Below are 14,412 nucleotides of genomic sequence, written 5' to 3'. Positions count from 1 at the left end.
AAAACAGTTTCCAGAAATCATCTTGAAACTTCATTAGCAAAAAAAATGCCCCTAAATAAGCCAACAGGAAATAAGAAGTGCAGAAATTTCTGGAAATGGCAGGGTGGTTTTTATGTTTGTTTTTAAGTGGAAAAAAGTGTTTAAGAAAAAAAAAAGGAAGCTGTGACCCACATCAAGATAGAGTTTCAGTAAAACTAATTTGAGATCAAAAGGCACCGTGTAAGACTGAGCAACCAAGCACTTGCCCCAGCCCTGGGATCTCCGTGTGATCTGCTGTAAACACACAGCCAACCCAAAACTGCTCCTGCCACTTTCACACTAAAGACAGAACTTGTTTCACTAACAGGTAACAAATCTGCATGAGACTGTCCACAGTTCTGTGGAAGCTTAACTGTGCAAAAATTTAAAAATAATTTCAGCACTTAGCAATCCAGGGATATTTATCCTGAAACAACTGATTGTCCCCAGAGTTCTGTTTTGTGAATTTTTATCCCCAAAAACCCCAGGGGTGGGCTGTCATTCATTTCCCCAGAAAATGTTCTTGACAAACTGCTCTCATTTGAGATTATTGCCTCTGGGGCTTGATACTATATCTAAACTTTTAATATTAAAATTCAGAGAAGGCTGTTGAATATCTAGGCTTCTCACAGAATGTTGTTTTCTACCTTCAAATACTGTAAATGCTATGCAAGCTTTGAGAGGCCTCTGCCCATTCCTAATAAGAATCTTCTGCCTATGATTCATGGATTAAGCCCTATAAATGGCTTTATGTACATGCCCAAAATATGTGGACGTGCAAGAGATCTGAGAGCATTTATGTCAGTGTACATCTGCTCATGAGAAAGTGTGTGTGGGAGGGAAGGAAGGAACAGGAATTGTTTCATTTTAAAAAAACAGAAGGGTAAGCAAAATTTGTATGTGCATCATTAAAGAAAGAAGTGTACCATGGATCAGTTTTCTTCATCACTTATTGTAAAAAAAAATCAAATTTTTTGCCTATAATATGGATCCCCTTTCTGTCTTTTAAATCAATGTTGCCTAAAGTTAATGAATCCAGGCTATATACTCCTTTAAAAAAAAAAAGGAGGAGGAGGAAGAAAGAGTCCACACAGTGTAAAGAGAGTGGACATCATTGCATTTCACTCCTTCAGTCCTTAAAACAATTCCTCGACAGGAAATCAAACTATACTGACAGGAAGGTGCCTGCTGCTAGGGACTCCACACCTGTATGTCATTGGCATAACCTGACTGCAGGCAGACCATGCCTACTCAGGCAGCTCCCGTCTCTGTCCTAAGAATGTGTACTCCAGTAGAGATGTCCCTTTCTGAGTAATTCTGCAATGTAGCATCTACAAGGTGATCAGAAGCCTTTGTACAGAATGCTCCAAGTGAGGAGAACCATTGTGAGTCCTCACACCGGCCTGTCCCCAGAGCACCCTTCCAGCTCTCGTGGGAAGATGCTACCAGAAACATCCGCACTATTGGTGTAATGTTCTGGACTGTGTGGAATTGAATAGTATCCCTTCAGCTTTTGCCCAAATGCCTATGTGAGCTGGGGATTTAGCTTAGTGGTTCTGCCACCTGCCTCTCAAGCGCAAGGACCTGAGTTCGATCCCCAAAAGAAAGCACAAAACTATGAACCAGAACATGTTGAACTCCATTTGGCTATCAATTACAAGTGCTCTCCCTAAAAAACCCTTTATTAAGGAAACAGGTACAGTGTATCATTGTGTCACTCAAGATACTTTTGGTTGCAAGTAATATAAAACCTATCTAAAAGGAGTTTAAATAATAGGGACATTTATTATTTCATATGATCCACAAGTTGGTTAATTCAGCAATTACATGGTATCACCTAGAACCCAGGTTCTTATTAATCCTTAAGGTTTTTATGTCTTTCTCAGCTTGGACCTCTCCCCATGGTTACAAAATGGTGGCCATATCTCTGACAATATATCTTTGCAGAGCAGAAAGGGGATTACTTTCTCCATTAGTTCAGGTTTGGGCAAATGGCCAAGGCAGAACTACTCAGTGCTTAATTGAGAAAATAAAGGAGTTGAGCATCCTACACACATACATGCACACACACTGTGCATATAGCCTTGTAAACTGCTGGCAGCAACCTTGTGACTAAGTGGTAAGTGCATATCTGAAAAGAACCTAACAATTCTAAGAAGAAGCAAGCCAAAAGACAGGGTGGAACTGGATGGACAGGGTGGAAATGTCATCCTGAACCCACAAATGCCTCTGGTCATTTTAGTTATATGAACTAACAAATTTCGTTTTTTACTTGGTTTCCTGTTACTTGCAACCCAGGGATCTTACTCATATACTTTGTAAAAATAAAAACTTGCCAGCCCTAGACTCTGTTTATTTACTTACTTACTTATTTTCTTGTTTAAAATATTACTGATTGGGACATTCTACAATATACCTGACCAGTACTCTGTAATACTCTTTAACAAAGTCATGATAAAGAAAGACTGAGAAATGATCACAGATTGGAAGAGACTAAGAAGACGCAATAACTAAATGCAATTTGGTGTCTTGGACTGGATCTTGGAGCAGAAAAAAGATCTGAAAGGAAAAGCTGATGAAATTCAAATAAAGTCTGTACTATACTATGTTAATTTCTTAGTTTTGCCAAATGTACTATGCTTCTGTAAGATGTTAGAGGAGCTGAACGATGGATAAAATTAGGAGAAGTTGCCTATGTTTGCAATTTTTCCATGAATCCAAAGTTGTTCTAAAAATCTAAATTTTAAAAAACTCATATTATTGTCATTGATACTTCAGAGTCTAGTAACCATGGGACAAGTCTGGCTTTTTCAATTCATGGATAAAAATGCTAAATCCTAAAGAGGTTGAGAGACCGGCCCACAGCCCCATGAAATTCATATCAGCGCTGAGTCTGGAACCCAGGTCATATGGCTTGGATACAGGACTTACATTGCAGCATGGGTACCTGGGGGTAGGGGTGGGGGTTAGCAAGGAGTTTAGTTCCCATGGAAACAGCTCCTCTCTAAGCACACATAATTCCCTTGTGCAGCTCACCATATTAGCTCTGGACTATTACATTTCAAATTTCATTTTTTCACATTGATAAATTACACAATTATAGCAGTCCAAGAATGAGCTGTAACATCATACAAATGGAATTTGCACTAGAAATTTACACTACCATATGGCCAATGGATTAACATTAACCATAAATAGAAACCGTCACATTCTCTAATGTCTGCCAGTCACATCTATATAAATTAAGCATTTTCTGAAAGGCAATCTGTGAAAAATGTCAATGTAGACTAAGCCTGAACCACAATATTTTAAAGACAGATTTTAAGGGAGTTATAGTTCAAATAATTGAGGTGGAATGAATATGATATGATCTGGAAAAGAATTACCCTAGATGACTCAAAAAGTGGTTCTAGTGATGACAGACACTGATGTCAAAGTTTCATTTGTAAAGTTGGGATAAAACGTTTCACAGAATGTGAAGGGAAAAAAAAATCAGACTAAGCCCCAGCTTTCAAGAACAATCTGCATTGTCATTAATTTCTTCTATGTGCTTAGAGCTTATTAACACAGCTTCAGGGTGAGAAGATGTTCCTTAATTTAAGAAAAGAGAGATTCCCCTGATCTACATGTCTTCCCCAAAATTATACCATTCCTATCCTCCAGGATTCCCCTTCTACCATGCTTCTGCCATCCAATCCCTGGTACCGTGAGCCCAGTACAGAGTCTGCCACAGCACTTCATCTCTCCTCTCCTCTTTTACTCCACCCAATAATTATTCCTCTTCCATCCTGTGAGCACTGGCCCTTGGGCAGAGTCCAGGCCTTCTGCTGGAATGCTGCTGATCACAGAATGTCAAACCCAGGGGATCTCTGAGAAAGAGGAACTGAGATCTACTAATTAGCACCCTTCCCTGTAATTGCTGGTGACCATTGGAATTATCTGATCAAGGCTATGACAATATTTCCCCTTCTTTGGCACATAGAAGATTTAGGATCACATCTTGATAGAGGATAAAACCACAATTTCTGATGTTGGCTACACTGTCCCTCATTAGCTAATGGTTATAGGACAGAAGATAAAAAATGATCTTGACAGGCAAGAGTAACGTGCACCAAATTATGAAATGTGGTTTAGAAAGAATGTAGGCAGTGCCCTACAGTTAGGTCCCAAAAGTGCCCTGCAGAGCTCCAGGAGGCAACATGTGACAAACGCCAGAGCACAGGCTGGCTGCTCAGGAGCTGCAGGTCTCCTCCCAGCCGGCCTCCCACCAGCTGGCTGCACTTGGCTAGATGATCAGCTTCACTAGGCTGCGGTTCCCCTTCTGGAAATGCTTCTTCGTGTAATTCCCAGATTGAAAACAATTTTTTGCCAACAACAGGAGGATCCAATAAACTATGGGACATCCTCATGGCAAAATATCATGCAGCTGTTACAAGCCTTCTGTTTCCCAAGAATATTTTATATGTGCGAAGGTGCTTGCTACATCCTGTAAGTTAAAGTAAAATGTAGGAGGGAAAAATGAAGTATGGCTTATGGTACTAATGATGCAAAAGGAAATAGAAGCCATAAAGGGGAACAAAGAAGACTAAAAGGGAGCACAAAACAGTGTTTGCCGTGGGTGTTGCTTTTTATAATTCAAAGTTTAAAATCATGTTTATCATTTTGGAGGAGTTTAGTGCTTGATTTTTTAAAAAATCCCAATACACAAGTATAGACAATAAAAAGATATCTCTTTTCTCATTTCACTACCATTCCCCAGGTGTAAACTCTGCTTATACTGTGAAATAACTTAGGTTTGAAGATGAATTTGCTAAAAGGGCCTCCTTGCTATATCCCTAGCCATTCTTATTTTGAGATAGAGTCTTACTAAGTCCCTAAGTTGCCAGGATGGACTCAACTTGTGATCTTCCTGCATCAGCCTCCCAGAGTGCCAAGCTCCCAAGTTTGTACCATGACACCTAGAAACATCCTTTGTTTTAAGGAGCCTACAAAGAGAAAGCTAGAGTATAACTGATTCTTATTTCCGTCATGTGATTTAATGACTTTTCCAAATTACCTATAACAAACATAGCATTTTTCTAGTAATAAAATAAAAGATTTCCCTGCTATGAAGCAGGTTTCTCATGGAGCAGAATTTAGAAGAATATTGAGCTCCTCCAACCAGATTGCCATCAATGTAGGCTGGTTGAGATGAGACCCAGAGCGAGTTCACTGGCCAAAGTGGAAAGTGCTGGAGGTGTACTGTGCAAGGGACATGAGAGGACATCTGGGTCCAGCCATTCCAGGCAGAGGCTTGTGTCACAGGGTGATAGTTAGGAAGTGACTCAGAGAAGCCATCACTTGTAAAGGAAGGAGAAGCCACGCAGATTGAGGAGACAACAGACCATGGCAGGAGAAAAGAGCTGTGAAAAGAAGGTAACACGGCATGGCAAAATGGAAAAACCAAGTCAAACACATTCCTTTTTTTTTTAATTATGTCTTTTTTCAAAAATAAAATAACAGCTAAGCTTTTGGTTTCTTGTAATTCTTTATGCATTTCTAGTTCCTAGACTTTGGTCCCTAACAATAAGAAAAAAATCAGTAAGGTCTTGAAACATTTTCTATCTGTTGGCAGAAAGCAACAATGTTCTCTGGGGTGTTTGAGGCAGTGAGGGCAGCACAAGGAGCTGACTTGAAGGGCTTCCTTGGAGTGAGCTATGACATCCCGAGCATCACATAGGAATGACAAACATAGCTGATTGAAAAAGTTTGGGTTTGTGAATAATGCTAAAGAAAAGGTTAATATAGAGTATATAAACAATATAATTGAAATTAAAAAGTGAAAATAATATGGATTTTTATTTTCAGTACTAGGGATTGAGCACAGGGTCTGACATATGCTAGGTGTGTTACTCAACTTTTCATCACTGTAACAAAATACCTGAAGAAAGTAATTTAAAGAGTAAACATTTATTTTGCCTGGTGGCTTCACAGGGTTCAGTACATAGTTGACTGGCTCCATTGCTTTTAGACCTGTGGTGAAATAGAAATATCACAGGAGATGAAGAAGTCTTATCTCTTGGCAGCCAGGAAGCTAAGAGAGAGAGCACAGGAGAGCCAGGGAGGAAGGGAAGGGGGACAAGAAACAGTCTTCAAAGTCACGCCCCTATGCTAACCCCATGTCCTGCTTCATCTTAAAAGGCCCTGCCTCATAAGTTTCTCTCACCTCCCAATAAAGCCATTAACCCATTGGATTAACCCATTGATGGAGCTACATTCCTTCATAATCCAATCATCTTCCAAAAGCCCATCAGCTGGTAACTAAGCCTCCAGCCCATGGCCTTGAGAGACATTCCAGATCAAACCACAGCATTAGGCAAGCAGTGCAGCACTAAGGCATATCTTCAGGCCTGGATCCCATTTTTAATGATTTAATAGGTATGGAAGAGAGATACAGAGAGAGAAACTGTGTGTTTGTACTTAAATACACTCATATGCATGTCCACACATGTATGCATGCACATTCACATGCGGGGTTATTTTGTTCTATTAAGTAGTTGTTTATGAAGAAAGGGTAGGTATTCCAAGTATAAACTTTCAAAACATACAAATTATGACTAAGCCAAGTAAAGCTGGAAAACATAGTCAATATACCAAAAACAGGACCAGATGATAAGGACCAGAGTGCACATACAGTGACCTAGCAGGAAAGGGCCTGCAAGTTGTCAGATTTGGTGGTCATTCACAGAGACCATTACAAAGAGCCCTTAGTGGGGAACCCCTCAGATGACCATAGTGACCATAAAGACCTATCTATAGGGGTTCAAATGGCCACAGTGGCAAAGGGTCAGGCGAACCAGTGTGTACAATGTTAGGGTCATCATTTCTGGGAAAAGACACTTCCCTTCAGAAACTAAAAATCCACTCCAACTCCAGGGAATTAAAATTGAAATGAAATGATCAAAAGTCTCAGCTTTGGTAGCTTGGATTTGAGGTACAGGTCCTGGTCTTGCTTAGGAATTTACAGCTCAGGGTGGGAGTGTAGCTCAGTAGTAGAGCATTTGCCTTGCCTGTATAAGGCTCTAGGTTTGATCCTCAGTAACACACATGTGTGCAAGTATGCCCATGGACACACACACAATTCATAGCTCACATTCCATAGTCTTGGCCACTCTACATGGTTGGTTTCTTCTTTTTTTAGGCTGAAATTCTACAAGAGAAGTTGTGAGATATTAGAATAAATGTAAGTCTAAAGATAAGAACAGACAAAATAGGCAAATTCAGGTACTAGCATTTTCGTAACTGGTTTTAATATGTTTAACAATCAGCTTTATAATTATTGTAAAATTGTAGGTATTTTGTTTCTTAAAGAATTTACAGTACTTAAGTAAATCTAATGCATTAGTAAGTTTAGAATATTTTAAAGGTTTAGAAAATTAAATAATTTTCAGCCAATGGGTCAAAAGTCAATTTAAGTCAATAAGTTCTGATTAACAGTTGTGTAAATATTGTATGAATACATAGAGAAATATGGATCATTTCAAGCTAACAGAATCTTAATCACTTGATAAATTTAGAGCATTAAGTGAAACATTAGACTGAGTGCAAGAATAGTAATATTTTGGCCAGGAGTGGTGGCATATGATTCTCAGCACTCGGGAGGCTGAGGCAGGAGGATTGCTGCAAGTTTGAGGCCAGACTGGGCTACATAGCAAGTTTAAGACTAGCCTAGACTATATACTGAGACCCTGTCTCAAACAACAACAATAACAGCAAAGAACAGTAATACTGCTCCACGGGCAAAAAGCCCTCACATATTAAAGACTTTTTTATACATATGCAGGTAACCTAGGCTAAACTTTGTTGGCGATCCCATTGGTTGAACCTATGGCACTAGAATGTGGGGATAGGAGGTACAGAAAATCTGCCTTCATCACAAACAGAGGCAGCAACTGAACAAGAGGCCCAGTTGCAGCTGGTCACGCTTTCCACAGGTTTTAGCCTGGGACTAGTAGTGTGATGCCCTTCTGCAATAAGACCAACATTATTAGCAGCACAGAAAGTCCCCATGAACCTCAGAGACATTACCTCTGTAAGAGTTTCAGTATATGCCTGAGTTCTACTTCCACTCCAAACACCATGCAGCATTTCTACCAAGGACAAAATACAAGCAAACACAAGTTAACTCTCTGGACACTTCTTGCTTTATTGCAGCTGGACAGACACAAGGAAGAAGGAAAAGATGAATTGAGATTGAGTGTCTGGGGTGTTTAATTGGAATATTACATAGAGAAATATGACTTCAGTTATACTGCTTGTACCCCAGACTGGTGAAGTGGGATGTACTGGCTATTACCAGAACTGTAGCTGAGTTAGAGTGTTGTTGTTTTGCTCCCAAAATTTATTATTTAATTAAGGGGCCCTATCCACTGCCCTCTGGGGGAGCACCTCTCCTCCTCGCTCAGGACATCTGTTCCTGATGCAGTTGATCACATTCCCCTGGTGTACCAGCAGGAATATAATCCAGAAGAGTTGATTAGAGCCTCATATTTAAACTCTGATGCTAGTCTGGAGTCCCGCAGGCCACCATGTGGAAGGATAGAATGAATCCAACAGAAAAGAAGGCTGAACCAAAGTCAGGGAGAAACAAGCCTCTGGACCTGCACCATTAGTTAGACTTTTCAATTGCATGAGCCAATCAATTCAATTTTGGGCTCAAATCCATCTGATTTGGACTTTCAGGTATTTCTTACCAAATGAATGCAAAGTGATGTAAGTATAACCGAGAGCTTCTACAGATCTGAAAACTTCACCAGGAGGATAGTTTAGGAACTAATGATGTTATTCTGGGGATGACAAGACTCTAGACTGTAACTCTTCATTATTTGGATTAATGTCCTACAGAGAAACCAATTTCTTCAGAAGGGAGGTAACACCTCATTAGTGGAAAGAAAGCAGTCAAGGCAGATGACCTTGTAATAGGGATTTTGACACTGAGATCCTTTAGGTGGGAAATGTGAATCTCAAATGTGAATTTAAAAGTCAACAGAAAGTAGAAATAATCACTAGGAATAATGAGTAGAGGTGCTGCAAAGCTCTGTAAAGCCCTGTTTTTACCAGTGAGATTTAATGTTAGCTCTTTACATCTGACTTGTCCTGAAGCCCAACACTTTTTAATACGGAATTACTGGAAAGGGCAGGACTACCTCCTTCCCTGTCACATAACATGAATGGTCTAGATGGGAGTTCTATTAGTTGGCTTGGATCGCTGAGGTTCTAAAGCTGCTTCTGTTCACTTGGCCAGTATGAGAATGAAGCATGGAAGAGACCAGCCAGAAGCTTAGGGGGAAGGAAAAAGTCTAGATAAACCTTCATAGATGAAACAGATGACTGTGGCAGTGACTAAAGTCAACTCCATCCTCACAGCCCATCCTCATTCAGCAATCCCACCAGAAACAGGGACTGGTGTTGGGTGCCTAGAGTTTCAGCTGGAATGGAGCCCCCCATACCTGTGTCACCATGTTGGCTTGGTTGTTTTCACCACACATCAGACCCCCTTTCTTTGTCTTTGACCTGTTCCCTCATTTGCTGCACTTCAGTTTACTGGACCTTCCTTTGACTTTTCAGACACACTTACTCATCCCTCTCTTCCAGCCTGGGCTCCTGTTCCTATCTACCTTGAAGGCTTTGCTCCTAGATCTTTGTGTGGCTAGCTTCTTGGCATTATTCAAGTAGTAGCTTAAATGACATCTCTTTGGTGAGTTTTTTCCTACCTACAAACCATGTCCCTACCCAAAGAGAACCCATCCTCCTCATAACATTATTCTGTTTTATTGCCTTTCTAGAACTTATTTCTATCTTTTCAATTTATTTGCTGCCTGTTTATCTTTCCTTTTCATTTAAATATAAGCTACAAGAGAAAAGGGGCCATGCCAGTTTTGCTAAGTGTCACATCCTTGATTTTTAGAATAATTCCTGACATATGACATATGTCATAGTGTTTGTTGAATGAGTTAATGATTAAATGAGTATACTCTTTACCACTTTGATATTGGAGAAATTGTCTCCTCTATAATGTTTTCTAGAAGATAGAAAGAATAAGCAAGTAAGTGAAACTCAGAAATCGAGAAAGAGATTATTTTGCGAAAAGATCATTCCTGGTTGGCACCTTGCCTCTAAACTGTCTCAGTGTCCTGAGGTAACCAATGAGGAATGGAACAGAAGACTTTATCCAGACCCCAGCCCTCTTTGTGAGTGCACCTAGGACATTCTGCAAGGGCCAGCTAATCTTGTATTTTTTAAAAAGCCATGGCTCAGTAACAACCAGCCCAAGGTTGGCTTCCTGCCTTTTCAGCCCTCATTCTCTCTGTTGGTCCTTGGTGAAGAGTAGACAGAGCCTCCATTCTCCACAAGTCTTGAACTGAATATGACTCTTCAGTATGTCTATTGTTTTTCCTCCCAGTATTGACAAATAATGACTTGCTGGCTTACTTAGTGCCTGAGATAATTGACAGAGAGTAGCTTTTAAGTTATGAGTTCATATCATTAAAGCTGGGCTTGAGCCACCTTCCAAAGGACTTTGCCCCTTGGGGAAGTTCTTCCCAAATCTTGGGAGGAAGGGATCTGTAATTATTTAAATGAAAGAGGACAGGGGAGGAGTACACTTTGGAATGTCACCTCACAGGCTTTCCTGGACTTAAGAGTAAACCCAGGCACCCTAAAAATCTTGCCCAACATAGATTGAGCTGGCTGTAGCCTCCTGAGGAAGTCTGGATGCAAGGAGTTTGGAAAGATTTCCCATGGAGAGAAAATAAGACTGGTACCAGGAATGACATCTCTGGGGCAGAGTCTAGAATGTTGGCTAGAATACTAAATTGTTGGGACACCCTTTGTTTCTTGGTTTGCCTTCATAGCTGCTGGAAGAATAAGAATGTGGTCCACCTTGCTCTCACTGACTCATTTATTCTTCAGCCAATATGATTGAGTGCCTAGAATGTTTCAGGCACAATTTTTGGTTTGATTCTGCAGACTCAACTCAGAACAAGACAGGGTCCCCATACTCATGGGGATTGTATTCTGAAGAGGAAGGCAGACATTGAGGAGATATTTGCATAAGTGATTAACAGCAAATGAGAATCTAGTCTAGGAAAGCTGGCCAAATAAAAGAGGGCCTTACTGCTGATGTTGTCTCCGCCATGCTCCACCAGTTAGAAGGCCCTACAGGTGGCAGGCTCCAGGGGTGAGAAATGGTCACAAGAAGAAGATAAGCATTGAGCCTGGGTCCCAGGCTCCCTATGCTCTTTACAAACTACAGGAAATGTAGTAACCAAGGGGTCTACACCTCTCTCCCACTTCACTTCCTGCTCAAATCACTCTTAAGGGGTGAGTGGCTGTGGGTAGGTTGCTATTGGTCCACCCTATTCCCAAATCACTTTCACTTCTTCTCGCTGCTGGTAGCCGTGGCTTTTTGGACATTTTCGTGAATTGTGTCAATTCAAACCCTCCAGGAAGCAGATGCCAAGGTGGAGCTGAAGTGCATGAGATTCACGAAGGAAAATAGCTGTGAAGGATGAAAAGAAAGACAAAGCAAGAGGAAGGAGGGAGAGCCTGCAGGCTGTAATGCAGCTGTGACTCCTATAAAAGGAGAGGAAGAAGAGGAAAGTAGAAAGTGCCTCAGAGTGGTACAGCACCAAGGAGATCCAGTCAGCCCAAGATGGAGCTCTAGAACATGGATCGCTCATGAAAGGAATCCTGCAGTGGGCAGAAATGCTGTATGTAATCACTGATTATTCCTCCCTGTGACTGCGGCCTCTGCCGAGACATGGCAGCAGAGCCTGCAGGGGCTCAGCCCAAGGTTATCAGCTCACTAGTTTCCACTGATGGCTCTCTCTTGAGCAGCATAGAGTGATCCACATCCAGGGCTGCCACTCAGGCTGGCCTGCATTGATGCACACACAGCCTGTTCTCCATTCCATGACTTACAGCCAGGGGAGGGACTCTGTCTCCTAGGGAAGACAGTGGTAGTGAGATGGGCAAAAGTGGGCCCTGAGCTGAAGCGACATAGAAAACATTGTTAGGGCTCCAGTGGTGTGAACTACTATGGCTAAATGGACAGCTGAGGGCTGGAAACACAGGTACCGGAACGTCAGCAAGCCTAACCCGGAGAGAGCTAGACAGGAGGAAAGGAGGAGGCTGACCACCAGGAACCACTTCAGAGGACAAGCTAGCAAAGGAGATGTAGGGTATGCTGGGTCGCCTGTTCCTCACATATAAGCAGCCTCACATACTAGTTTAGCGTCTTGTCTTAGCCAGTTTTCTGTTTCTATAAGAAAAGTCCAAAGCTGGCAACTTTATAAAGAAAATATGTTTAAACTGGGCTAGGTAGCACATGCCTGTAATCTCAGCATTCGGGAGGCTGAGGTAGGAGGATCCCTGTGAGTTTGAGACCAGCCTGGACTACATAGTGAGTTCCAGGTCAGTCTCAACTACATAGTGAGACCCTGTCTAAAAAAATAAATAAAAACAAATAAACAAACAAAGAAAATATGTTTAAACTGGGCTAGGTAGCACATGCCTGTAATCTCAGCATTCGGGAGGCTGAGGTAGGAGGATCGCTGTGAGTTTGAGACCAGCCTGGACTACATAGTGAGTTCCAGGTCAGTCTCAACTACATAGTGAGACCCTGTCTAAAAAAATAAATAAAAACAAATAAACAAACAAAGAAAATATGTTTATTTACTTCATAATTCTGGAGATTCAAGACTGTGACTCCCACATTTGCTCAGCTTTAGTGAGGGTCTCATGGTGGTTGGCACTACAGTAGTGAATGTGCATGCAGAAGAGATCACAGGATAAGGCAGAAGGAAACTAGAACGGGGCTGTGCTGGTTCTTTCTATTGAACTAATCTGCTCTATAAGACCAGCATTAATCCTGTCTGAGGTCAGTGCCCCCCCATGACCTAATTACCTTGGACTGAGTTCCATTTCTTACAGGTTCCACTAAATACTACCACACTGGGGATCAGGCTTCCAGTACATGCGCCTTCAAAGACCAAATTCAAACCGTATCCAAGCCATAGCACAATTCCTGCTCAGTTCCAGGTATTCTCTCTGTGTAAAATCTAGACTCTTGCCTCTATAAACACCTGCCCATCTTTCTGATCCTCAGCAGGTTATTCGTTGATCCCTCTTCTTCTCCTTCTTCTTCTTCTTCTTCTTCTTCTTCTTCTTCTTCTTCTTTTTTTCTCTCTCTCTCTCTCTCTCTCTCTCTCTCTCTCTCTCTCTCCCATCATGTTCAATTTCACATCTATTATTAAGAGGTCCTTGGGCATACCAAAGAACATATTGTATCATACATTGAAGAATATACCCAACTAAATAAAGTCTCTGTACCTAAGGTCTAAAGACAAATCAAATCAAATCAAATAATGCTGGCCCAGAAAGAAGGGCTCTCTCTCTCTCTCTCTCTCTCTCTCTCTCTCTCTCCCATCATGTTCAATTTCACATCTATTATTAAGAGGTCCTTGGGCATACCAAAGAACATATTGTATCATACATTGAAGAATATACCCAACTAAATAAAGTCTCTGTACCTAAGGTCTAAAGACAAATCAAATCAAATCAAATAATGCTGGCCCAGAAAGAAGGGCCCCATGCTTTCAAGCATCTCATATATTACCAACACAAAACCCAAGCATCTGTTTTCTTGATTAGCATCATTGAGAGCCTAGGAAAATTTATCTCCAAAGTTTTTGCTTTCTATTTTTAAAACAAATGTGACAGTCTGATGCCGGGAAGGTACAGTCTTGGAAATGGATCAATGTTTCTGGTTGAAGATCAAAATCTCTAAATAAAGAAAATGTGGGGCCAGGATTTAGCTCAGTGGCACTGCACCTGCCTGGCAAGTGCAAGGTCCTGAGTTTGATCCCTGGTACCAAAAAAAAAGAAAATGTCTAGTGCTTCTCAGTTAGCGTGAATGAAATAAATAACATAATCTAACATAACAGAATATACTTTTCTAGTCCTGCTGACATATACTTTCTTGCTTCTCTTTCTGTGCTAATGGGTGATTTCAGAGGCTGTCATTAATTAGTACTGTATTCCTGCAGTCGTATATGGTGACTAAGGAACATTTTGCAACATTAAATAATCTACAGTGCTGCTCAATTTGTCTGTAAGGTTCATTTATCATGTTAAAGAATATGGACCTGCATTTGTACTTTTGGCCTAAACCCCACAGATATTTAGGGATGGACCTGAACAATAACACATTGGTTACCAAGCAGAAGTCAACAAAAGCATCAACATAAACTGGGCCACAGTTCATGAAAACATTCCCACAGTGGATCATTACTTAGCAGTGGTGATCCTCACAGCAGCAGCTCTGTAAACACAGCTGGAAGGCACTGGGTCCTA

This window comes from Fukomys damarensis, unplaced genomic scaffold (assembly GCF_012274545.1).
Source record: "Fukomys damarensis isolate Sample0158 unplaced genomic scaffold, DMR_v1.0_HiC HiC_scaffold_37, whole genome shotgun sequence".
NCBI classification, from domain to species: domain Eukaryota; kingdom Metazoa; phylum Chordata; class Mammalia; order Rodentia; family Bathyergidae; genus Fukomys; species Fukomys damarensis.
This window is presented reverse-complemented; position numbering follows the sequence as displayed.